The 20,705-nt window shown below is 45.8% G+C and overlaps 40 non-coding genes across 40 annotated transcripts; all 40 read left to right on the top strand.

The window, feature by feature from the left end:
- The first annotated feature begins 188 nt into the window (after nucleotides 1–188).
- On the top strand, nucleotides 189–260 carry trnaq-cug (transfer RNA glutamine (anticodon CUG)). The gene has a single exon. It is a non-coding gene; the product is annotated as a tRNA-Gln (tRNA).
- A 313-nt stretch (nucleotides 261–573) lies between these two features.
- Nucleotides 574–654, top strand: trnas-aga (transfer RNA serine (anticodon AGA)). The gene has a single exon. It is a non-coding gene; the product is annotated as a tRNA-Ser (tRNA).
- Nucleotides 655–1,378: 724 nt separating this feature from the next.
- On the top strand, nucleotides 1,379–1,450 carry trnaa-ugc (transfer RNA alanine (anticodon UGC)). Its single transcript has one exon. It is a non-coding gene; the product is annotated as a tRNA-Ala (tRNA).
- A 637-nt stretch (nucleotides 1,451–2,087) lies between these two features.
- On the top strand, nucleotides 2,088–2,170 carry trnal-cag (transfer RNA leucine (anticodon CAG)). Its single transcript has one exon. It is a non-coding gene; the product is annotated as a tRNA-Leu (tRNA).
- A 225-nt stretch (nucleotides 2,171–2,395) lies between these two features.
- trnaq-cug (transfer RNA glutamine (anticodon CUG)) lies at nucleotides 2,396–2,467 on the top strand. Its single transcript has one exon. It is a non-coding gene; the product is annotated as a tRNA-Gln (tRNA).
- A 312-nt stretch (nucleotides 2,468–2,779) lies between these two features.
- On the top strand, nucleotides 2,780–2,861 carry trnas-aga (transfer RNA serine (anticodon AGA)). Its single transcript has one exon. It is a non-coding gene; the product is annotated as a tRNA-Ser (tRNA).
- A 248-nt stretch (nucleotides 2,862–3,109) lies between these two features.
- trnag-ucc (transfer RNA glycine (anticodon UCC)) lies at nucleotides 3,110–3,181 on the top strand. The gene has a single exon. It is a non-coding gene; the product is annotated as a tRNA-Gly (tRNA).
- Nucleotides 3,182–3,590: 409 nt separating this feature from the next.
- On the top strand, nucleotides 3,591–3,662 carry trnaa-ugc (transfer RNA alanine (anticodon UGC)). Its single transcript has one exon. It is a non-coding gene; the product is annotated as a tRNA-Ala (tRNA).
- A 637-nt stretch (nucleotides 3,663–4,299) lies between these two features.
- On the top strand, nucleotides 4,300–4,381 carry trnal-cag (transfer RNA leucine (anticodon CAG)). The gene has a single exon. It is a non-coding gene; the product is annotated as a tRNA-Leu (tRNA).
- Nucleotides 4,382–4,989: 608 nt separating this feature from the next.
- Nucleotides 4,990–5,069, top strand: trnas-aga (transfer RNA serine (anticodon AGA)). Its single transcript has one exon. It is a non-coding gene; the product is annotated as a tRNA-Ser (tRNA).
- A 243-nt stretch (nucleotides 5,070–5,312) lies between these two features.
- Nucleotides 5,313–5,383, top strand: trnag-ucc (transfer RNA glycine (anticodon UCC)). The gene has a single exon. It is a non-coding gene; the product is annotated as a tRNA-Gly (tRNA).
- Nucleotides 5,384–5,792: 409 nt separating this feature from the next.
- Nucleotides 5,793–5,864, top strand: trnaa-ugc (transfer RNA alanine (anticodon UGC)). The gene has a single exon. It is a non-coding gene; the product is annotated as a tRNA-Ala (tRNA).
- Nucleotides 5,865–6,507: 643 nt separating this feature from the next.
- Nucleotides 6,508–6,590, top strand: trnal-cag (transfer RNA leucine (anticodon CAG)). Its single transcript has one exon. It is a non-coding gene; the product is annotated as a tRNA-Leu (tRNA).
- A 226-nt stretch (nucleotides 6,591–6,816) lies between these two features.
- trnaq-cug (transfer RNA glutamine (anticodon CUG)) lies at nucleotides 6,817–6,888 on the top strand. The gene has a single exon. It is a non-coding gene; the product is annotated as a tRNA-Gln (tRNA).
- A 314-nt stretch (nucleotides 6,889–7,202) lies between these two features.
- trnas-aga (transfer RNA serine (anticodon AGA)) lies at nucleotides 7,203–7,282 on the top strand. Its single transcript has one exon. It is a non-coding gene; the product is annotated as a tRNA-Ser (tRNA).
- A 244-nt stretch (nucleotides 7,283–7,526) lies between these two features.
- On the top strand, nucleotides 7,527–7,597 carry trnag-ucc (transfer RNA glycine (anticodon UCC)). The gene has a single exon. It is a non-coding gene; the product is annotated as a tRNA-Gly (tRNA).
- A 404-nt stretch (nucleotides 7,598–8,001) lies between these two features.
- Nucleotides 8,002–8,073, top strand: trnaa-ugc (transfer RNA alanine (anticodon UGC)). The gene has a single exon. It is a non-coding gene; the product is annotated as a tRNA-Ala (tRNA).
- Nucleotides 8,074–8,709: 636 nt separating this feature from the next.
- On the top strand, nucleotides 8,710–8,792 carry trnal-cag (transfer RNA leucine (anticodon CAG)). Its single transcript has one exon. It is a non-coding gene; the product is annotated as a tRNA-Leu (tRNA).
- Nucleotides 8,793–9,018: 226 nt separating this feature from the next.
- On the top strand, nucleotides 9,019–9,090 carry trnaq-cug (transfer RNA glutamine (anticodon CUG)). Its single transcript has one exon. It is a non-coding gene; the product is annotated as a tRNA-Gln (tRNA).
- A 312-nt stretch (nucleotides 9,091–9,402) lies between these two features.
- On the top strand, nucleotides 9,403–9,482 carry trnas-aga (transfer RNA serine (anticodon AGA)). Its single transcript has one exon. It is a non-coding gene; the product is annotated as a tRNA-Ser (tRNA).
- A 247-nt stretch (nucleotides 9,483–9,729) lies between these two features.
- Nucleotides 9,730–9,801, top strand: trnag-ucc (transfer RNA glycine (anticodon UCC)). Its single transcript has one exon. It is a non-coding gene; the product is annotated as a tRNA-Gly (tRNA).
- A 408-nt stretch (nucleotides 9,802–10,209) lies between these two features.
- trnaa-ugc (transfer RNA alanine (anticodon UGC)) lies at nucleotides 10,210–10,281 on the top strand. The gene has a single exon. It is a non-coding gene; the product is annotated as a tRNA-Ala (tRNA).
- Nucleotides 10,282–10,916: 635 nt separating this feature from the next.
- trnal-cag (transfer RNA leucine (anticodon CAG)) lies at nucleotides 10,917–10,997 on the top strand. The gene has a single exon. It is a non-coding gene; the product is annotated as a tRNA-Leu (tRNA).
- A 226-nt stretch (nucleotides 10,998–11,223) lies between these two features.
- Nucleotides 11,224–11,295, top strand: trnaq-cug (transfer RNA glutamine (anticodon CUG)). The gene has a single exon. It is a non-coding gene; the product is annotated as a tRNA-Gln (tRNA).
- A 311-nt stretch (nucleotides 11,296–11,606) lies between these two features.
- On the top strand, nucleotides 11,607–11,687 carry trnas-aga (transfer RNA serine (anticodon AGA)). The gene has a single exon. It is a non-coding gene; the product is annotated as a tRNA-Ser (tRNA).
- A 248-nt stretch (nucleotides 11,688–11,935) lies between these two features.
- Nucleotides 11,936–12,007, top strand: trnag-ucc (transfer RNA glycine (anticodon UCC)). The gene has a single exon. It is a non-coding gene; the product is annotated as a tRNA-Gly (tRNA).
- A 408-nt stretch (nucleotides 12,008–12,415) lies between these two features.
- trnaa-ugc (transfer RNA alanine (anticodon UGC)) lies at nucleotides 12,416–12,487 on the top strand. The gene has a single exon. It is a non-coding gene; the product is annotated as a tRNA-Ala (tRNA).
- Nucleotides 12,488–13,124: 637 nt separating this feature from the next.
- On the top strand, nucleotides 13,125–13,207 carry trnal-cag (transfer RNA leucine (anticodon CAG)). The gene has a single exon. It is a non-coding gene; the product is annotated as a tRNA-Leu (tRNA).
- A 224-nt stretch (nucleotides 13,208–13,431) lies between these two features.
- Nucleotides 13,432–13,503, top strand: trnaq-cug (transfer RNA glutamine (anticodon CUG)). Its single transcript has one exon. It is a non-coding gene; the product is annotated as a tRNA-Gln (tRNA).
- A 312-nt stretch (nucleotides 13,504–13,815) lies between these two features.
- trnas-aga (transfer RNA serine (anticodon AGA)) lies at nucleotides 13,816–13,896 on the top strand. The gene has a single exon. It is a non-coding gene; the product is annotated as a tRNA-Ser (tRNA).
- Nucleotides 13,897–14,619: 723 nt separating this feature from the next.
- On the top strand, nucleotides 14,620–14,691 carry trnaa-ugc (transfer RNA alanine (anticodon UGC)). The gene has a single exon. It is a non-coding gene; the product is annotated as a tRNA-Ala (tRNA).
- Nucleotides 14,692–15,331: 640 nt separating this feature from the next.
- On the top strand, nucleotides 15,332–15,412 carry trnal-cag (transfer RNA leucine (anticodon CAG)). Its single transcript has one exon. It is a non-coding gene; the product is annotated as a tRNA-Leu (tRNA).
- A 604-nt stretch (nucleotides 15,413–16,016) lies between these two features.
- trnas-aga (transfer RNA serine (anticodon AGA)) lies at nucleotides 16,017–16,098 on the top strand. The gene has a single exon. It is a non-coding gene; the product is annotated as a tRNA-Ser (tRNA).
- A 727-nt stretch (nucleotides 16,099–16,825) lies between these two features.
- trnaa-ugc (transfer RNA alanine (anticodon UGC)) lies at nucleotides 16,826–16,897 on the top strand. Its single transcript has one exon. It is a non-coding gene; the product is annotated as a tRNA-Ala (tRNA).
- A 645-nt stretch (nucleotides 16,898–17,542) lies between these two features.
- trnal-cag (transfer RNA leucine (anticodon CAG)) lies at nucleotides 17,543–17,625 on the top strand. The gene has a single exon. It is a non-coding gene; the product is annotated as a tRNA-Leu (tRNA).
- A 226-nt stretch (nucleotides 17,626–17,851) lies between these two features.
- On the top strand, nucleotides 17,852–17,923 carry trnaq-cug (transfer RNA glutamine (anticodon CUG)). Its single transcript has one exon. It is a non-coding gene; the product is annotated as a tRNA-Gln (tRNA).
- A 311-nt stretch (nucleotides 17,924–18,234) lies between these two features.
- Nucleotides 18,235–18,314, top strand: trnas-aga (transfer RNA serine (anticodon AGA)). The gene has a single exon. It is a non-coding gene; the product is annotated as a tRNA-Ser (tRNA).
- Nucleotides 18,315–19,041: 727 nt separating this feature from the next.
- trnaa-ugc (transfer RNA alanine (anticodon UGC)) lies at nucleotides 19,042–19,113 on the top strand. Its single transcript has one exon. It is a non-coding gene; the product is annotated as a tRNA-Ala (tRNA).
- Nucleotides 19,114–19,750: 637 nt separating this feature from the next.
- Nucleotides 19,751–19,833, top strand: trnal-cag (transfer RNA leucine (anticodon CAG)). The gene has a single exon. It is a non-coding gene; the product is annotated as a tRNA-Leu (tRNA).
- A 609-nt stretch (nucleotides 19,834–20,442) lies between these two features.
- Nucleotides 20,443–20,521, top strand: trnas-aga (transfer RNA serine (anticodon AGA)). Its single transcript has one exon. It is a non-coding gene; the product is annotated as a tRNA-Ser (tRNA).
- Nucleotides 20,522–20,705: the final 184 nt, after the last annotated feature.

Below are 20,705 nucleotides of genomic sequence, written 5' to 3' on the forward strand. Positions count from 1 at the left end.
TAGTGGGGAAGTAAAGTCAGCACTAATGTCACTCATATGACCAACTCCAGTGTTCTTACTACTTGCACTGCACAAGCATTTCACAGCTTCTACACTCTGTTTGGGATACCTTCTTTGTTCTTTATTTGTCAGTGATGACCACATGCATGCTGATATCATGCCAGAAACGCTCTCTCAGTCAACATCAAGGTTCCATGGTGTAATGGTTAGCACTCTGGACTCTGAATCCAGTAATCCGAGTTCAAGTCTCGGTGGAACCTGCTTTAGAAACACACAGTATAGGGCTAAAGGATGAGTCCCTCCACCATCCCAATCTGGGCTTGGAATTGCACCCTGATAGCCAGGGCTTCTTCCTTGGAAAGGTTGCATGTTATGTGACACTGCAACAGGGCACCTACTGACGCATTTCAGGTGCAACTTAGAAGAGTATCACAAAGTCATGCTTTGATAATAGTTGTAATCCTTACAATATTTTCATTTCATTTTAAAAAATATTGCCTCAATAAAATGCCGACTTTGCAGTCAGTTGCTTTTGGCGCAGCGATGGGAAGTCACTTTAAAAGCATGTTTGTGGTTGTCGTGGCGAGTGGTTAAGGCGATTGACTAGAAATCCATTGGGGTTTCACCGCGCAGGTTCGAATCCTGCCGACAACGAGAGGCACCACTTTTCAGCAGTAGGCGCCCACCAATCAGCCATTTGCAGACTACTGCAGCCACAGGTGTGTCTGGGAAATGTATCAGTGTCAAAGCAAACCAAGTGATGCTTTAATGATAACTGTTGAGTTAGTGGGCGCTCCCTCTTGTGTGTTGCCCCTTGACCCATACCTTCCAATCCTTATGTGTTCTATTCAGTCTCAATGCTCAGATAAATTGCTGAATTTGCAGTAAAATGCCTTTTGCCGAGCGATGGTGGTATAGTGGTAAGCATAGCTGCCTTCCAAGCAGTTGACCCGGTTCGATTCGGCCATCGCACTCCTTTTCTGCCACTGTACTGTTGCCTGCTTTTGTTGACAGAAAGTCAGCACAAAGCCAGCAAATGTTACACTTCTCCCCACTGATTGCTGGTATAGTGCTGCAAGAAATTCACCCGGCTTTGCTGTCATTCCATGGCAGTCTCATTTTAACCGCTCTCAAAGCCAATAAAATAACCAAAACAACAAACCAATAACAGCCACCAATGTGCTCAGCCAATCACCGATATATTAGTCTGTTAGTCGGAGATAAGAGATTTCAAAGCAGCCACACTTTGATGTCTGTCCATCGCAGTTGCATTTTACAAGTTTCAAAGCCCTTTACTAGGCTTACATCAGTATCTTGATCAGATTGCTTCTTCCATTCAGGCATCGTCAAAGAAAATCAATTGAGTGCAGTGCTCGCTGGGGATGTAGCTCAGTGGTAGAGCGCATGCTTTGCATGTATGAGGCCCCGGGTTCAATCCCCGGCATCTCCAACAGGTATTATGGTGACGGAATAAGGATGAATCTGTTGGCTCATGAACACCCAAGAAACAACGCGGAATGACAGCCACCCTCAAATGGGAAGTATGGAGTATCACACAGGTAAGTAACACGCACTGTGGGAGATTAACTTAACTTGCGTGCAACCCTGACCAGCAGTCTTGGGATCCCTCCTCAGACAACTTTACGCCCATTCACACCTGGACCCATCTAACCCTAATGACGCACAACATGGCCGGGTGGCTCAACGACTCACAGGTGACCTTAATGACTCTGAAAGTCAGAGCCTCACATGTCACCTCAACGACTCTGTAAGGGTTTCACACCCAGAACTCAAGAAACCTCTTGGATTAAGGCTTCACACCCAGAATTCAAGAAACCTCTTGGATGAGATGCCAAATGTCTGCAAGAAACTCAAGCAAGTCCAGTTGCCTACGATAAAGCACTTAAGATAACCATCACCTGGATGACTGACAATCTTCACCTACATGTAAACTGCAACTTTACTGCTTGGCCAAGGCATACATCTGCAGGGCCATAATTCTACTTGATTGAGATTAATCAAATGAAGAATATTGCTATTCATATGCTGGCTTTTTTTTTTTAATAGAACGATTGAAGGTACGTGATGTCAGGATGGCCGAGCGGTCTAAGGCGCTGCGTTCAGGTCGCAGTCTCCCCTGGAGGCGTGGGTTCGAATCCCACTTCTGACAGCTGCAGCTTTTCACTGGAGGCAGTGCTTGTAACCTGATAGTGGGAAGTAAAGTCAGCTCTAATGTCACTCATATGACCAACTCCAGTGTTCTGACTACTTGCACTGCACAAGCATTTCACAGCTTCTACACTCTGTTTGGGATACCTTCTTTGTTCTTTATTTGTCAATGATGACCACATGCATGCTGATATCATGCCAGAAACGCTCTCTCAGTCAACATCAAGGTTCCATGGTGTAATGGTTAGCACTCTGGACTCTGAATCCAGTAATCCGAGTTCAAGTCTCGGTGGAACCTGCTTTAGAAACACAGTATAGGGCTAAAGGATGAGTCCCTCCACCATCCCAATCTGGGCTTGGAATTGCACCCCTGATAGCCAGGGCTTCTTCCTTGGAAAGGTTGCATGTTATGTGACACTGCAACAGGGCACCTACTGACGCATTTCAGGTGCAACTTAGAAGAGTATCACAAAGTCATGCTTTGATAATAGTTGTAATCCTTACAATATTTTCATTTCATTTTAAAAAATATTGCCTCAATAAAATGCCGACTTTGCAGTCAGTTGCTTTTGGCGCAGCGATGGGAAGTCACTTTAAAAGCATGTTTGTGGTTGTCGTGGCCGAGTGGTTAAGGCGATGGACTAGAAATCCATTGGGGTTTCCCCGCGCAGGTTCGAATCCTGCCGACAACGAGAGGCACCACTTTTCAGCAGTAGGCGCCCACCAATCAGCCATTTGCAGACTACTGCAGCCACAGGTGTGTCTGGGAAATGTATCAGTGTCAAAGCAAACCAAGTGATGCTTTAATGATAACTGTTGAGTTAGTGGGCGCTCCCTCTTGTGTGTTGCCCTTGACCCATACCTTCCAATCCTTATGTGCTCTATTCAGTCTCAATGCTCAGATAAATTGCTGAATTTGCAGTAAAATGCCTTTTGCCGAGCGATGGTGGTATAGTGGTAAGCATAGCTGCCTTCCAAGCAGTTGACCCGGGGTCGATTCCCGGCCATCGCACTCCTTTTCTGCCACTGTACTGTTGCCTGCTTTTGTTGACAGAAAGTCAGCACAAAGCCAGCAAATGTTACACTTCTCCCCACTGATTGCTGGTATAGTGCTGCAAGAAATTCACCCGGCTTTGCTGTCATTCCATGGCAGTCTCATTTTAACCGCTCTCAAAGCCAATAAAATAACCAAAACAACAAACCAATAACAGCCACCAATGTGCTCAGCCAATCACCGATATATTAGTCTGTTAGTCGGAGATAAGAGATTTCAAAGCAGCCGCCACACTTTGATGTCTGTCCATCGCAGTTGCATTTTACAAGTTTCAAAGCCCTTTACTAGGCTTACATCAGTATCTTGATCAGATTGCTTCTTCCATTCAGGCATCGTCAAAGAAAATCAATTGAGTGCAGTGCTCGCTGGGGATGTAGCTCAGTGGTAGAGCGCATGCTTTGCATGTATGAGGCCCCGGGTTCAATCCCCGGCATCTCCAACAGGTATTATGGTGACGGAATAAGGATGAATCTGTTGGCTCATGAACACCCAAGAAACAACGCGGAATGACAGCCACCCTCAAATGGGAAGTATCGAGTATCACACAGGTAAGTAACACGCACTGTGGGAGATTAACTTAACTTGCGTGCAACCCTGACCAGCAGTCTTGGGATCCCTCCTCAGACAACTTTACGCCCATTCACACCTGGACCCATCTAACCTAATGACGCACAACATGGCCGGGTGGCTCAACGACTCACAGGTGACCTTAATGACTCTGAAAGTCAGAGCCTCACATGTCACCTCAACGACTCTGTAAGGGTTTCACACCCAGAACTCAAGAAACCTCTTGGATTAAGGCTTCACACCCAGAATTCAAGAAACCTCTTGGATGAGATGCCAAATGTCTGCAAGAAACTCAAGCAAGTCCAGTTGCCTACGATAAAGCACTTAAGATAACCATCACCTGGATGACTGACAATCTTCACCTACATGTAAACTGCAACTTTACTGCTTGGCCAAGGCATACATCTGCAGGGCCATAATTCTACTTGATTGAGATTAATCAAATGAAGAATATTGCTATTCATATGCTGGCTTTTTTTTTTTTAATAGAACGATTAAAGGTGCGTGATGTCAGGATGGCCGAGCGGTCTAAGGCGCTGCGTTCAGGTCGCAGTCTCCCTGGAGGCGTGGGTTCGAATCCCACTTCTGACAGCTGCAGCTTTTCACTGGAGGCAGTGCTTGTAACCTGATAGTGGGAAGTAAAGTCAGCACTAATGTCACTCATATGACCAACTCCAGTGTTCTTACTACTTGCACTGCACAAGCATTTCACAGCTTCTACACTCTGTTTGGGATACCTTCTTTGTTCTTTATTTGTCAGTGATGACCACATGCATGCTGATATCATGCCAGAAACGCTCTCTCAGTCAACATCAAGGTTCCATGGTGTAATGGTTAGCACTCTGGACTCTGAATCCAGTAATCCGAGTTCAAGTCTCGTGGAACCTGCTTTAGAAACACACAGTATAGGGCTAAAGGATGAGTCCCTCCACCATCCCAATCTGGGCTTGGAATTGCACCCCTGATAGCCAGGGCTTCTTCCTTGGAAAGGTTGCATGTTATGTGACACTGCAACAGGGCACCTACTGACGCATTTCAGGTGCAACTTAGAAGAGTATCACAAAGTCATGCTTTGATAATAGTTGTAATCCTTACAATATTTTCATTTCATTTTAAAAAATATTGCCTCAATAAAATGCCGACTTTGCAGTCAGTTGCTTTTGGCGCAGCGATGGAAGTCACTTTAAAGCATGTTTGTGGTTGTCGTGGCGAGTGGTTAAGGCGATGGACTAGAAATCCATTGGGGTTTCCCGCGCAGGTTCGAATCCTGCCGACAACGAGGCACCACTTTTCAGCAGTAGGCGCCCACCAATCAGCCATTTGCAGACTACTGCAGCCACAGGGGTGTCTGGGAAATGTATCAGTGTCAAAGCAAACCAAGTGATGCTTTAATGATAACTGTTGAGTTAGTGGCGCTCCCTGTGTGTTGCCCCTTGACCCATACCTTCCAATCCTTATGTGCTCTATTCAGTCTCAATGCTCAGATAAATTGCTGAATTTGCAGTAAAATGCCTTTTGCCGAGCGATGGTGGTATAGTGGTAAGCATAGCTGCCTTCCAAGCAGTTGACCCGGGTTCGATTCCGGCCATCGCACTCCTTTTCTGCCACTGTACTGTTGCCTGCTTTTGTTGACAGAAAGTCAGCACAAAGCCAGCAAATGTTACACTTCTCCCCACTGATTGCTGGTATAGTGCTGCAAGAAATTCACCCGGCTTTGCTGTCATTCCATGGCAGTCTCATTTTAACCGCTCTCAAAGCCAATAAAATAACCAAAACAACAAACCAATAACAGCCACCAATGTGCTCAGCCAATCACCGATATATTAGTCTGTTAGTCGGAGATAAGAGATTTCAAAGCAGCCGCCACACTTTGATGTCTGTCCATCGCAGTTGCATTTTACAAGTTTCAAAGCCCTTTACTAGGCTTACATCAGTATCTTGATCAGATTGCTTCTTCCATTCAGGCATCGTCAAAGAAAATCAATTGAGTGCAGTGCTCGCTGGGGATGTAGCTCAGTGGTAGAGCGCATGCTTTGCATGTATGAGGCCCCGGGTTCAATCCCCGGCATCTCCAACAGGTATTATGGTGACGGAATAAGGATGAATCTCTTGGCTCATGAACACCCAAGAAACAACGCGGAATGACAGCCACCCTCAAATGGGAAGTATGGAGTATCACACAGGTAAGTAACACGCACTGTGGGAGATTAACTTAACTTGCGTGCAACCCTGACCAGCAGTCTTGGGATCCCTCCTCAGACAACTTTACGCCCATTCACACCTGGACCCATCTAACCCTAATGACGCACAACATGGCCGGGTGGCTCAACGACTCACAGGTGACCTTAATGACTCTGAAAGTCAGAGCCTCACATGTCACCTCAACGACTCTGTAAGGGTTTCACACCCAGAACTCAAGAAACCTCTTGGATTAAGGCTTCACACCCAGAATTCAAGAAACCTCTTGGATGAGATGCCAAATGTCTGCAAGAAACTCAAGCAAGTCCAGTTGCCTACGATAAAGCACTTAAGATAACCATCACCTGGATGACTGACAATCTTCACCTACATGTAAACTGCAACTTTACTGCTTGGCCAAGGCATACATCTGCAGGGCCATAATTCTACTTTATTGAGATTAATCAAATGAAGAATATTGCTATTCATATGCCGGCTTTTTTTTTTTTTTTTTAATAGAAAGATTAAAGGTACGTGATGTCAGGATGGCCGAGCGGTCTAAGGCGCTGCGTTCAGGTCGCAGTCTCCCCTGGAGGCGTGGGTTCGAATCCCACTTCTGACAGCTGCAGCTTTTCACTGGAGGCAGTGCTTGTAACCTGATAGTGGGGAAGTAAAGTCAGCACTAATGTCACTCATATGACCAACTCCAGTGTTCTTACTACTTGCACTGCACAAGCATTTCACAGCTTCTACACTCTGTTTGGGATACCTTCTTTGTTCTTTATTTGTCAGTGATGACCACATGCATGCTGATATCATGCCAGAAACGCTCTCTCAGTCAACATCAAGGTTCCATGGTGTAATGGTTAGCACTCTGGACTCTGAATCCAGTAATCCGAGTTCAAGTCTCGGTGGAACCTGCTTTAGAAACACACAGTATAGGGCTAAAGGATGAGTCCCTCCACCATCCCAATCTGGGCTTGGAATTGCACCCCTGATAGCCAGGGCTTCTTCCTTGGAAAGGTTGCATGTTATGTGACACTGCAACAGGGCACCTACTGACGCATTTCAGGTGCAACTTAGAAGAGTATCACAAAGTCATGCTTTGATAATAGTTGTAATCCTTACAATATTTTCATTTCATTTTAAAAAATATTGCCTCAATAAAATGCCGACTTTGCAGTCAGTTGCTTTTGGCGCAGCGATGGGAAGTCACTTTAAAAGCATGTTTGTGGTTGTCGTGGCGAGTGGTTAAGGCGATGGACTAGAAATCCATTGGGGTTTCCAGCGCAGGTTCGAATCCTGCCGACAACGAGAGCACCACTTTTCAGCAGTAGGCGCCACCAATCAGCCATTTGCAGACTACTGCAGCCACAGGTGTGTCTGGGAAATGTATCAGTGTCAAAGCAAACCAAGTGATGCTTTAATGATAACTGTTGAGTTAGTGGGCGCTCCTCTTGTGTGTTGCCCTTGACCCATACCTTCCAATCCTTATGTGCTCTATTCAGTCTCAATGCTCAGATAAATTGCTGAATTTGCAGTAAAATGCCTTTTGCCGGCGATGGTGGTATAGTGGTAAGCATAGCTGCCTTCCAAGCAGTTGACCGGGTTCGATTCCCGGCCATCGCACTCCTTTTCTGCCACTGTACTGTTGCCTGCTTTGTTGACAGAAAGTCAGCACAAAGCCAGCAAATGTTACACTTCTCCCCACTGATTGCTGGTATAGTGCTGCAAGAAATTCACCCGGCTTTGCTGTCATTCCATGGCAGTCTCATTTTAACTCTCTCAAAGCCAATAAAATAACCAAAACAACAAACCAATAACAGCCACCAATGTGCTCAGCCAATCACCGATATATTAGTCTGTTAGTCGGAGATAAGAGATTTCAAAGCAGCCACACTTTGATGTCTGTCCATCGCAGTTGCATTTTACAAGTTTCAAAGCCCTTTACTAGGCTTACATCAGTATCTTGATCAGATTGCTTCTTCCATTCAGGCATCGTCAAAGAAAATCAATTGAGTGCAGTGCTCGCTGGGGATGTAGCTCAGTGGTAGAGCGCATGCTTTGCATGTATGAGGCCCCGGGTTCAATCCCCGGCATCTCCAACAGGTATTATGGTGACGGAATAAGGATGAATCTCTTGGCTCATGAACACCCAAGAAACAACGCGGAATGACAGCCACCCTCAAATGGGAAGTATGGAGTATCACACAGGTAAGTAACACGCACTGTGGGAGATTAACTTAACTGCGTGCAACCCTGACCAGCAGTCTTGGGATCCCTCCTCAGACAACTTTACGCCCATTCACACCTGGACCCATCTAACCCTAATGACGCACAACATGGCCGGGTGGCTCAACGACTCACAGGTGACCTTAATGACTCTGAAAGTCAGAGCCTCACATGTCACCTCAACGACTCTGTAAGGGTTTCACACCCAGAACTCAAGAAACCTCTTGGATTAAGGCTTCACACCCAGAATTCAAGAAACCTCTTGGATGAGATGCCAAATGTCTGCAAGAAACTCAAGCAAGTCCAGTTGCCTACGATAAAGCACTTAAGATAACCATCACCTGGATGACTGACAATCTTCACCTACATGTAAACTGCAACTTTACTGCTTGGCCAAGGCATACATCTGCAGGGCCATAATTCTACTTGATTGAGATTAATCAAATGAAGAATATTGCTATTCATATGCTGGCTTTTTTTTTTTAATAGAAAGATTAAAGGTACGTGATGTCAGGATGGCCGAGCGGTCTAAGGCGCTGCGTTCAGGTCGCAGTCTCCCCTGGAGGCGTGGGTTCGAATCCCACTTCTGACAGCTGCAGCTTTTCACTGGAGGCAGTGCTTGTAACCTGATAGTGGGGAAGTAAAGTCAGCTCTAATGTCACTCATATGACCAACTCCAGTGTTCTGACTACTTGCACTGCACAAGCATTTCACAGCTTCTACACTCTGTTTGGGATACCTTCTTTGTTCTTTATTTGTCAATGATGACCACATGCATGCTGATATCATGCCAGAAACGCTCTCTCAGTCAACATCAAGGTTCCATGGTGTAATGGTTAGCACTCTGGACTCTGAATCCAGTAATCCGAGTTCAAGTCTCAGTGGAACCTGCTTTAGAAACACACAGTATAGGGCTAAAGGATGAGTCCTCCACCATCCCAATCTGGGCTTGGAATTGCACCCTGATAGCCAGGGCTTCTTCCTTGGAAAGGTTGCATGTTATGTGACACTGCAACAGGGCACCTACTGACGCATTTCAGGTGCAACTTAGAAGAGTATCACAAAGTCATGCTTTGATAATAGTTGTAATCCTTACAATATTTTCATTTCATTTTAAAAAATATTGCCTCAATAAAATGCCGACTTTGCAGTCAGTTGCTTTTGGCGCAGCGATGGGAAGTCACTTTAAAAGCATGTTTGTGGTTGTCGTGGCGAGTGGTTAAGGCGATGGACTAGAAATCCATTGGGGTTTCCAGCGCAGGTTCGAATCCTGCCGACAACGAGAGCACCACTTTTCAGCAGTAGGCGCCCACCAATCAGCCATTTGCAGACTACTGCAGCCACAGGGGTGTCTGGGACATGTATCCGTGTCAAAGCACACCAAGTGAGGCTTTAATGATAACTGTTGAGTTAGTGGCGCTCCCTCTTGTGTGTTGCCCCTTGACCCATACCTTCCAATCCTTATGTGCTCTATTCAGTCTCAATGCTCAGATAAATTGCTGAATTTGCAGTAAAATGCCTTTTGCCGAGCGATGGTGGTATAGTGGTAAGCATAGCTGCCTTCCAAGCAGTTGACCCGGGTTCGATTCCCGGCCATCGCACTCCTTTTCTGCCACTGTACTGTTGCCTGCATTTGTTGACAGAAAGTCAGCACAAAGCCAGCAAATGTTACACTTCTCCCCACTGATTGCTGGTATAGTGCTGCAAGAAATTCACCCGGCTTTGCTGTCATTCCATGGCAGTCTCATTTTAACCGCTCTCAAAGCCAATAAAATAACCAAAACAACAAACCAATAACAGCCACCAATGTGCTCAGCCAATCACCGATATATTAGTCTGTTAGTCGGAGATAAGAGATTTCAAAGCAGCCGCCACACTTTGATGTCTGTCCATCGCAGTTGCATTTTACAAGTTTCAAAGCCCTTTACTAGGCTTACATCAGTATCTTGATCAGATTGCTTCTTCCATTCAGGCATCACAAAGAAAATCAATTGAGTGCAGTGCTCGCTGGGGATGTAGCTCAGTGGTAGAGCGCATGCTTTGCATGTATGAGGCCCCGGGTTCGATACCCGGCATCTCCAACAGGTATTATGGTGACGGAATAAGGATGAATCTCTTGGCTCATGAACACCCAAGAAACAACGCGGAATGACAGCCACCCTCAAATGGGAAGTATGGAGTATCACACAGGTAAGTAACACGCACTGTGGGAGATTAACTTAACGTGCAACCCTGACCAGCAGTCTTGGGATCCCTCCTCAGACAACTTTACGCCCATTCACACCTGGACCCATCTAACCCTAATGACGCACAACATGGCCGGGTGGCTCAACGACTCACAGGTGACCTTAATGACTCTGAAAGTCAGAGCCTCACATGTCACCTCAACGACTCTGTAAGGGTTTCACACCCAGAACTCAAGAAACCTCTTGGATTAAGGCTTCACACCCAGAATTCAAGAAACCTCTTGGATGAGATGCCAAATGTCTGCAAGAAACTCAAGCAAGTCCAGTTGCCTACGATAAAGCACTTAAGATAACCATCACCTGGATGACTGACAATCTTCACCTACATGTAAACTGCAACTTTACTGCTTGGCCAAGGCATACATCTGCAGGGCCATAATTCTACTTGATTGAGATTAATCAAATGAAGAATATTGCTATTCATATGCTGGCTTTTTTTTTTTTTAATAGAACGATTGAAGGTACGTGATGTCAGGATGGCCGAGCGGTCTAAGGCGCTGCGTTCAGGTCGCAGTCTCCCTGGAGGCGTGGGTTGAATCCCACTTCTGACAGCTGCAGCTTTTCACTGGAGGCAGTGGTTGTATACTGATAGTGGGGATGTATATTCATCACTAATGTCACTCATATGACCAACTACAGTGTTCTTACGTGTTTGACTGCACAAGCATTTCACAGCTTCTACACTCTGTTTGGGATACCTTCTTTGTTCTTTATTTGTCAATGATGACCACATGCATGCTGATATCATGCCAGAAACGCTCTCTCAGTCAACATCAAGGTTCCATGGTGTAATGGTTAGCACTCTGGACTCTGAATCCAGTAATCTGAGTTCAAGTCTCGGTGGAACCTGCTTTAGAAACACACAGTAGGGCTAAAGGATGAGTCCCTCCACCATCCCAATCTGGGCTTGGAATTGCACCTGATAGCCAGGGCTTCTTCCTTGGAAAGGTTGCATGTTATGTGACACTGCAACAGGGCACCTACTGACGCATTTCAGGTGCAACTTAGAAGAGTATCACAAAGTCATGCTTTGATAATAGTTGTAATCCTTACAATATTTTCATTTCATTTTAAAAAATATTGCCTCAATAAAATGCCGACTTTGCAGTCAGTTGCTTTTAGGCGCAGCGATGGGAAGTCACTTTAAAAGCATGTTTGTGGTTGTCGTGGCGAGTGGTTAAGGCGATGGACTAGAAATCCATTGGGGTTTCCCCGCGCAGGTTCGAATCCTGCCGACAACGAGAGGCACCACTTTTCAGCAGTAGGCGCCCACCAATCAGCCATTTGCAGACTACTGCAGCCACAGGTGTGTCTGGGAAATGTATCAGTGTCAAAGCAAACCAAGTGATGCTTTAATGATAACTGTTGAGTTAGTGGCCGCTCCCTCTTGTGTGTTGCCCCTTGACCCATACCTTCCAATCCTTATGTGCTCTATTCAGTCTCAATGCTCAGATAAATTGCTGAATTTGCAGTAAAATGCCTTTTGCCGGCGATGGTGGTATAGTGGTAAGCATAGCTGCCTTCCAAGCAGTTGACCCGGGTTCGATTCCCGGCCATCGCACTCCTTTTCTGCCACTGTACTGTTGCCTGCTTTTGTTGACAGAAAGTCAGCACAAAGCCAGCAAATGTTACACTTCTCCCCACTGATTGCTGGTATAGTGCTGCAAGAAATTCACCCGGCTTTGCTGTCATTCCATGGCAGTCTCATTTTAACCGCTCTCAAAGCCAATAAAATAACCAAAACAACAAACCAATAACAGCCACCAATGTGCTCAGCCAATCACCGATATATTAGTCTGTTAGTCGGAGATAAGAGATTTCAAAGCAGCCGCCACACTTTGATGTCTGTCCATCGCAGTTGCATTTTACAAGTTTCAAAGCCCTTTACTAGGCTTACATCAGTATCTTGATCAGATTGCTTCTTCCATTCAGGCATCACAAAGAAAATCAATTGAGTGCAGTGCTCGCTGGGGATGTAGCTCAGTGGTAGAGCGCATGCTTTGCATGTATGAGGCCCCGGGTTCAATCCCCGGCATCTCCAACAGGTATTATGGTGACGGAATAAGGATGAATCTCTTGGCTCATGAACACCCAAGAAACAACGCTGAATGACAGCCACCCTCAAATGGGAAGTATGGAGTATCACACAGGTAAGTAACACGCACTGTGGGAGATTAACTTAACTTGCGTGCAACCCTGACCAGCAGTCTTGGGATCCCTCCTCAGACAACTTTACGCCCATTCACACCTGGACCCATCTAACCCTAATGCCGCACAACATGGCCGGGTGGCTCAACGACTCACAGGTGACCTTAATGACTCTGAAAGTCAGAGCCTCACATGTCACCTCAACGACTCTGTAAGGGTTTCACACCCAGAACTCAAGAAACCTCTTGGATTAAGGCTTCACACCCAGAATTCAAGAAACCTCTTGGATGAGATGCCAAATGTCTGCAAGAAACTCAAGCAAGTCCAGTTGCCTACGATAAAGCACTTAAGATAACCATCACCTGGATGACTGACAATCTTCACCTACATGTAAACTGCAACTTTACTGCTTGGCCAAGGCATACATCTGCAGGGCCATAATTCTACTTGATTGAGATTAATCAAATGAAGAATATTGCTATTCATATGCTGGCTTTTTTTTTTTAATAGAACGATTGAAGGTACGTAATGTCAGGATGGCCGAGCGGTCTGAGGCGCTGCGTTCAGGTCGGAGTCTCCCCTGGAGGCGTGGGTTCGAATCCCACTTCTGACAGCTGCAGCTTTTCACTGGAGGCAGTGCTTGTAACCTGATAGTGGGGAAGTAAAGTCAGCTCTAATGTCACTCATATGACCAACTCCAGTGTTCTGACTACTTGCACTGCACAAGCATTTCACAGCTTCTACACTCTGTTTGGGATACCTTCTTTGTTCTTTATTTGTCAATGATGACCACATGCATGCTGATATCATGCCAGAAACGCTCTCAGTCAACATCAAGGTTCCATGGTGTAATGGTTAGCACTCTGGACTCTGAATCCAGTAATCCGAGTTCAAGTCTCAGTGGAACCTGCTTTAGAAACACAGTATAGGGCTAAAGGATGAGTCCCTCCACCATCCCAATCTGGGCTTGGAATTGCACCCCTGATAGCCAGGGCTTCTTCCTTGGAAAGGTTGCATGTTATGTGACACTGCAACAGGGCACCTACTGACGCATTTCAGGTGCAACTTAGAAGAGTATCACAAAGTCATGCTTTGATAATAGTTGTAATCCTTACAATATTTTCATTTCATTTTAAAAAATATTGCCTCAATAAAATGCCGACTTTGCAGTCAGTTGCTTTTGGCGCAGCGATGGGAAGTCACTTTGAAAGCATGTTTGTGGTTGTCGTGGCCGAGTGGTTAAGGCGATGGACTAGAAATCCATTGGGGTTCCCCGCGCAGGTTCGAATCCTGCCGACAACGAGAGGCACCACTTTTCAGCAGTAGGCGCCCACCAATCAGCCATTTGCAGACTACTGCAGCCACAGGTGTGTCTGGGAAATGTATCAGTGTCAAAGCAAACCAAGTGATGCTTTAATGATAACTGTTGAGTTAGTGGCCGCTCCCTCTTGTGTGTTGCCCTTGACCCATACCTTCCAATCCTTATGTGCTCTATTCAGTCTCAATGCTCAGATAAATTGCTGAATTTGCAGTAAAATGCCTTTTGCCGAGCGATGGTGGTATAGTGGTAAGCATAGCTGCCTTCCAAGCAGTTGACCCGGGTTCGATTCGCCATCGCACTCCTTTTCTGCCACTGTACTGTTGCCTGCTTGTTGACAGAAAGTCAGCACAAAGCCAGCAAATGTTACACTTCTCCCCACTGATTGCTGGTATAGTGCTGCAAGAAATTCACCCGGCTTTGCTGTCATTCCATGGCAGTCTCATTTTAACCGCTCTCAAAGCCAATAAAATAACCAAAACAACAAACCAATAACAGCCACCAATGTGCTCAGCCAATCACCGATATATTAGTCTGTTAGTCGGAGATAAGAGATTTCAAAGCAGCCGCCACACTTTGATGTCTGTCCATCGCAGTTGCATTTACAAGTTTCAAAGCCCTTTACTAGGCTTACATCAGTATCTTGATCAGATTGCTTCTTCCATTCAGGCATCGTCAAAGAAAATCAATTGAGTGCAGTGCTCGCTGGGGATGTAGCTCAGTGGTAGAGCGCATGCTTTGCATGTATGAGGCCCCGGGTTCAATCCCCAGCATCTCCAACAGGTATTATGGTGACGGAATAAGGATGAATCTCTTGGCTCATGAACACCCAAGAAACAACGCGGAATGACAGCCACCCTCAAATGGGAAGTATGGAGTATCACACAGGTAAGTAACACGCACTGTGGGAGATTAACTTAACTGCGTGCAACCCTGACCAGCAGTCTTGGGATCCCTCCTCAGACAACTTTACGCCCATTCACACCTGGACCCATCTAACCCTAATGACGCACAACATGGCCGGGTGGCTCAACGACTCACAGGTGACCTTAATGACTCTGAAAGTCAGAGCCTCACATGTCACCTCAACGACTCTGTAAGGGTTTCACACCCAGAACTCAAGAAACCTCTTGGATTAAGGCTTCACACCCAGAATTCAAGAAACCTCTTGGATGAGATGCCAAATGTCTGCAAGAAACTCAAGCAAGTCCAGTTGCCTCACGATAAAGCACTTAAGATAACCATCACCTGGATGACTGACAATCTTCACCTACATGTAAACTGCAACTTTACTGCTTGGCCAAGGCATACATCTGCAGGGCCATAATTCTACTTGATTGAGATTAATCAAATGAAGAATATTGCTATTCATATGCCGGCTTTTTTTTTTTTTTAATAGAAAGATTAAAGGTACGTGATGTCAGGATGGCCGAGCGGTCTAAGGCGCTGCGTTCAGGTCGCAGTCTCCCTGGAGCGTGGGTTCGAATCCCACTTCTGACAGCTGCAGCTTTTCACTGGAGGCAGTGCTTGTAACCTGATAGTGGGGAAGTAAAGTCAGCACTAATGTCACTCATATGACCAACTCCAGTGTTCTTACTACTTGCACTGCACAAGCATTTCACAGCTTCTACACTCTGTTTGGGATACCTTCTTTGTTCTTTATTTGTCAGTGATGACCACATGCATGCTGATATCATGCCAGAAACGCTCTCTCAGTCAACATCAAGGTTCCATGGTGTAATGGTTAGCACTCTGGACTCTGAATCCAGTAATCCGAGTTCAAGTCTGGAACCTGCTTTAGAAACACAGTATAGGGCTAAAGGATGAGTCCCTCCACCATCCCAATCTGGGCTTGGAATTGCACCCTGATAGCCAGGGCTTCTTCCTTGGAAAGGTTGCATGTTATGTGACACTGCAACAGGGCACCTACTGACGATTTCAGGTGCAACTTAGAAGAGTATCACAAAGTCATGCTTTGATAATAGTTGTAATCCTTACAATATTTTCATTTCATTTTAAAAAATATTGCCTCAATAAAATGCCGACTTTGCAGTCAGTTGCTTTTGGCGCAGCGATGGGAAGTCACTTTAAAAGCATGTTTGTGGTTGTCGTGGCCGAGTCGTTAAGGCGATGGACTAGAAATCCATTGGGGTGTCCCCGCGCAGGTTCGAATCCTGCCGACAACGAGAAGCACCACTTTTCAGCAGTAGGCGCCCACCAATCAGCCATTTGCAGACTACTGCAGCCACAGGTGTGTCTGGGAAATGTATCAGTGTCAAAGCAAACCAAGTGATGCTTTAATGATAACTGTTGAGTTAGTGGGCGCTCCCTCTTGTGTGTTGCCCCTTGACCCATACCTTCCAATCCTTATGTGCTCTATTCAGTCTCAATGCTCAGATAAATTGCTGAATTTGCAGTAAAATGCCTTTTGCCGAGCGATGGTGGTATAGTGGTAAGCATAGCTGCCTTCCAAGCAGTTGACCCGGGTTCGATTCGCCATCGACTCTCCTTTTCTGCCACTGTACTGTTGCCTGCTTTGTTGACAGAAAGTCAGCACAAAGCCAGCAAATGTTACACTTCTCCCCACTGATTGCTGGTATAGTGCTGCAAGAAATTCACCCGGCTTTGCTGTCATTCCATGGCAGTCTCATTTTAACCGCTCTCAAAGCCAATAAAATAACCAAAACAACAAACCAATAACAGCCACCAATGTGCTCAGCCAATCACCGATATATTAGTCTGTTAGTCGGAGATAAGAGATTTCAAAGCAGCCGCCACACTTTGATGTCTGTCCATCGCAGTTGCATTTTACAAGTTTCAAAGCCCTTTACTAGGCTTACATCAGTATCTTGATCAGATTGCTTCTTCCATTCAGGCATCGTCAAAGAAAATCAATTGAGTGCAGTGCTCGCTGGGGATGTAGCTCAGTGGTAGAGCGCATGCTTTGCATGTATGAGGCCCCGGGTTCAATCCCCGGCATCTCCAACAGGTATTATGGTGACGGAATAAGGATGAATCTCTTGGCTCATGAACACCCAAGAAACAACGCGGAATGACAGCCACCCTCAAATGGGAAGTATGGAGTATCACACAGCTAAGTAACACGCACTGTGGGAGATTAACTTAACTTGCGTGCAACCCTGACCAGCAGTCTTGGGATCCCTCCTCAGACAACTTTACACCCATTCACACCTGGACCCATCTAACCCTAATGACGCACAACATGGCCGGGTGGCTCAACGACTCACAGGTGACCTTAATGACTCTGAAAGTCAGAGCCTCACATGTCACCTCAACGACTCTGTAAGGGTTTCACACCCAGAACTCAAGAAACCTCTTGGATTAAGGCTTCACACCCAGAATTCAAGAAACCTCTTGGATGAGATGCCAAATGTCTGCAAGAAACTCAAGCAAGTCCAGTTGCCTACGATAAAGCACTTAAGATAACCATCACCTGGATGACTGACAATCTTCACCTACATGTAAACTGCAACTTTACTGCTTGGCCAAGGCATACATCTGCAGGGCCATAATTCTACTTGATTGAGATTAATCAAATGAAGAATATTGCTATTCATATGCCGGCTTTTTTTTTTTTTTTTTTTAATAGAAAGATTAAAGGTACGTGATGTCAGGATGGCCGAGCGGTCTAAGGCGCTGCGTTCAGGTCGCAGTCTCCCCTGGAGGCGTGGGTTCGAATCCCACTTCTGACAGCTGCAGCTTTTCACTGGAGGCAGTGCTTGTAACCTGATAGTGGGGAAGTAAAGTCAGCACTAATGTCACTCATATGACCAACTCCAGTGTTCTTACTACTTGCACTGCACAAGCATTTCACAGCTTCTACACTCTGTTTGGGATACCTTCTTTGTTCTTTATTTGTCAGTGATGACCACATGCATGCTGATATCATGCCAGAAACGCTCTCTCAGTCAACATCAAGGTTCCATGGTGTAATGGTTAGCACTCTGGACTCTGAATCCAGTAATCCGAGTTCAAGTCTCGGTGGAACCTGCTTTAGAAACACACAGTATAGGGCTAAAGGATGAGTCCCTCCACCATCCCAATCTGGGCTTGGAATTGCACCCCTGATAGCCAGGGCTTCTTCCTTGGAAAGGTTGCATGTTATGTGACACTGCAACAGGGCACCTACTGCATTTCAGGTGCAACTTAGAAGAGTATCACAAAGTCATGCTTTGATAATAGTTGTAATCCTTACAATATTTTCATTTCATTTTAAAAAATATTGCCTCAATAAAATGCCGACTTTGCAGTCAGTTGCTTTTGGCGCAGCGATGGGAAGTCACTTTAAAAGCATGTTTGTGGTTGTCGTGGCGAGTGGTTAAGGCGATGGACTAGAAATCCATTGGGGTTTCCCGCGCAGGTTCGAATCCTGCCGACAACGAGAGCACCACTTTTCAGCAGTAGGCGCCCACCAATCAGCCATTTGCAGACTACTGCAGCCACAGGTGTGTCTGGGAAATGTATCAGTGTCAAAGCAAACCAAGTGATGCTTTAATGATAACTGTTGAGTTAGTGGCCGCTCCCTCTTGTGTGTTGCCCCTTGACCCATACCTTCCAATCCTTATGTGCTCTATTCAGTCTCAATGCTCAGATAAATTGCTGAATTTGCAGTAAAATGCCTTTTGCCGAGCGATGGTGGTATAGTGGTAAGCATAGCTGCCTTCCAAGCAGTTGACCCGGTTCGATTCCCGCCATCGTGACTCCTTTTCTGCCACTGTACTGTTGCCTGCTTTGTTGACAGAAAGTCAGCACAAAGCCAGCAAATGTTACACTTCTCCCCACTGATTGCTGGTATAGTGCTGCAAGAAATTCACCCGGCTTTGCTGTCATTCCATGGCAGTCTCATTTTAACCGCTCTCAAAGCCAATAAAATAACCAAAACAACAAACCAATAACAACCACCAATGTGCTCAGCCAATCACCGATATATTAGTCTGTTAGTCGGAGATAAGAGATTTCAAAGCAGCCGCCACACTTTGATGTCTGTCCATCGCAGTTGCATTTTACAAGTTTCAAAGCCCTTTACTAGGCTTACATCAGTATCTTGATCAGATTGCTTCTTCCATTCAGGCATCGTCAAAGAAAATCAATTGAGTGCAGTGCTCGCTGGGGATGTAGCTCAGTGGTAGAGCGCATGCTTTGCATGTATGAGGCCCCGGGTTCAATCCCCGGCATCTCCAACAGGTATTATGGTGACGGAATAAGGATGAATCTCTTGGCTCATGAACACCCAAGAAACAACGCGGAATCACAGCCACCCTCAAATGGGAAGTATGGAGTATCACACAGGTAAGTAACACGCACTGTGGGAGATTAACTTAACTTGCGTGCAACCCTGACCAGCAGTCTTGGGATCCCTCCTCAGACAACTTTACGCCCATTCACACCTGGACCCATCTAACCCTAATGACGCACAACATGGCCGGGTGGCTCAACGACTCACAGGTGACCTTAATGACTCTGAAAGTCAGAGCCTCACATGTCACCTCAACGACTCTGTAAGGGTTTCACACCCAGAACTCAAGAAACCTCTTGGATTAAGGCTTCACACCCAGAATTGAAGAAACCTCTTGGATGAGATGCCAAATGTCTGCAAGAAACTCAAGTCCAGTTGCCTACGATAAAGCACTTAAGATAACCATCACCTGGATGACTGACAATCTTCACCTACATGTAAACTGCAACTTTACTGCTTGGCCAAGGCATACATCTGCAGGGCCATAATTCTACTTGATTGAGATTAATCAAATGAAGAATATTGCTATTCATATGCCGGCTTTTTTTTTTTTTTTAATAGAAAGATTAAAGGTACGTGATGTCAGGATGGCCGAGCGGTCTAAGGCGCTGCGTTCAGGTCGCAGTCTCCCCTGGAGGCGTGGGTTCGAATCCCACTTCTGACAGCTGCAGCTTTTCACTGGAGGCAGTGCTTGTAACCTGATAGTGGGGAAGTAAAGTCAGCACTAATGTCACTCATATGACCAACTCCAGTGTTCTTACTACTTGCACTGCACAAGCATTTCACAGCTTCTACACTCTGTTTGGGATACCTTCTTTGTTCTTTATTTGTCAGTGATGACCACATGCATGCTGATATCATGCCAGAAACGCTCTCTCAGTCAACATCAAGGTTCCATGGTGTAATGGTTAGCACTCTGGACTCTGAATCCAGTAATCCGAGTTCAAGTCTGGTGGAACCTGCTTTAGAAACACACAGTATAGGGCTAAAGGATGAGTCCTCCACCATCCCAATCTGGGCTTGGAATTGCACCCTGATAGCCAGGGCTTCTTCCTTGGAAAGGTTGCATGTTATGTGACACTGCAACAGGGCACCTACTGACGCATTTCAGGTGCAACTTAGAAGAGTATCACAAAGTCATGCTTTGATAATAGTTGTAATCCTTACAATATTTTCATTTCATTTTAAAAAATATTGCCTCAATAAAATGCCGACTTTGCAGTCAGTTGCTTTTGGCGCAGCGATGGGAAGTCACTTTAAAAGCATGTTTGTGGTTGTCGTGGCCGAGTGGTTAAGGCGATGGACTAGAAATCCATTGGGGTTTCCCAGCAGGTTGAATCCTGCCGACAACGAGAGGCACCACTTTTCAGCAGTAGGCGCCACCAATCAGCCATTTGCAGACTACTGCAGCCACAGGTGTGTCTGGGAAATGTATCAGTGTCAAAGCAAACCAAGTGATGCTTTAATGATAACTGTTGAGTTAGTGGCGCTCCTCTTGTGTGTTGCCCCTTGACCCATACCTTCCAATCCTTATGT

The sequence above is a fragment of the Epinephelus fuscoguttatus genome, linkage group LG21 (genome assembly GCF_011397635.1).
Source record: "Epinephelus fuscoguttatus linkage group LG21, E.fuscoguttatus.final_Chr_v1".
Classification (NCBI taxonomy): domain Eukaryota; kingdom Metazoa; phylum Chordata; class Actinopteri; order Perciformes; family Serranidae; genus Epinephelus; species Epinephelus fuscoguttatus.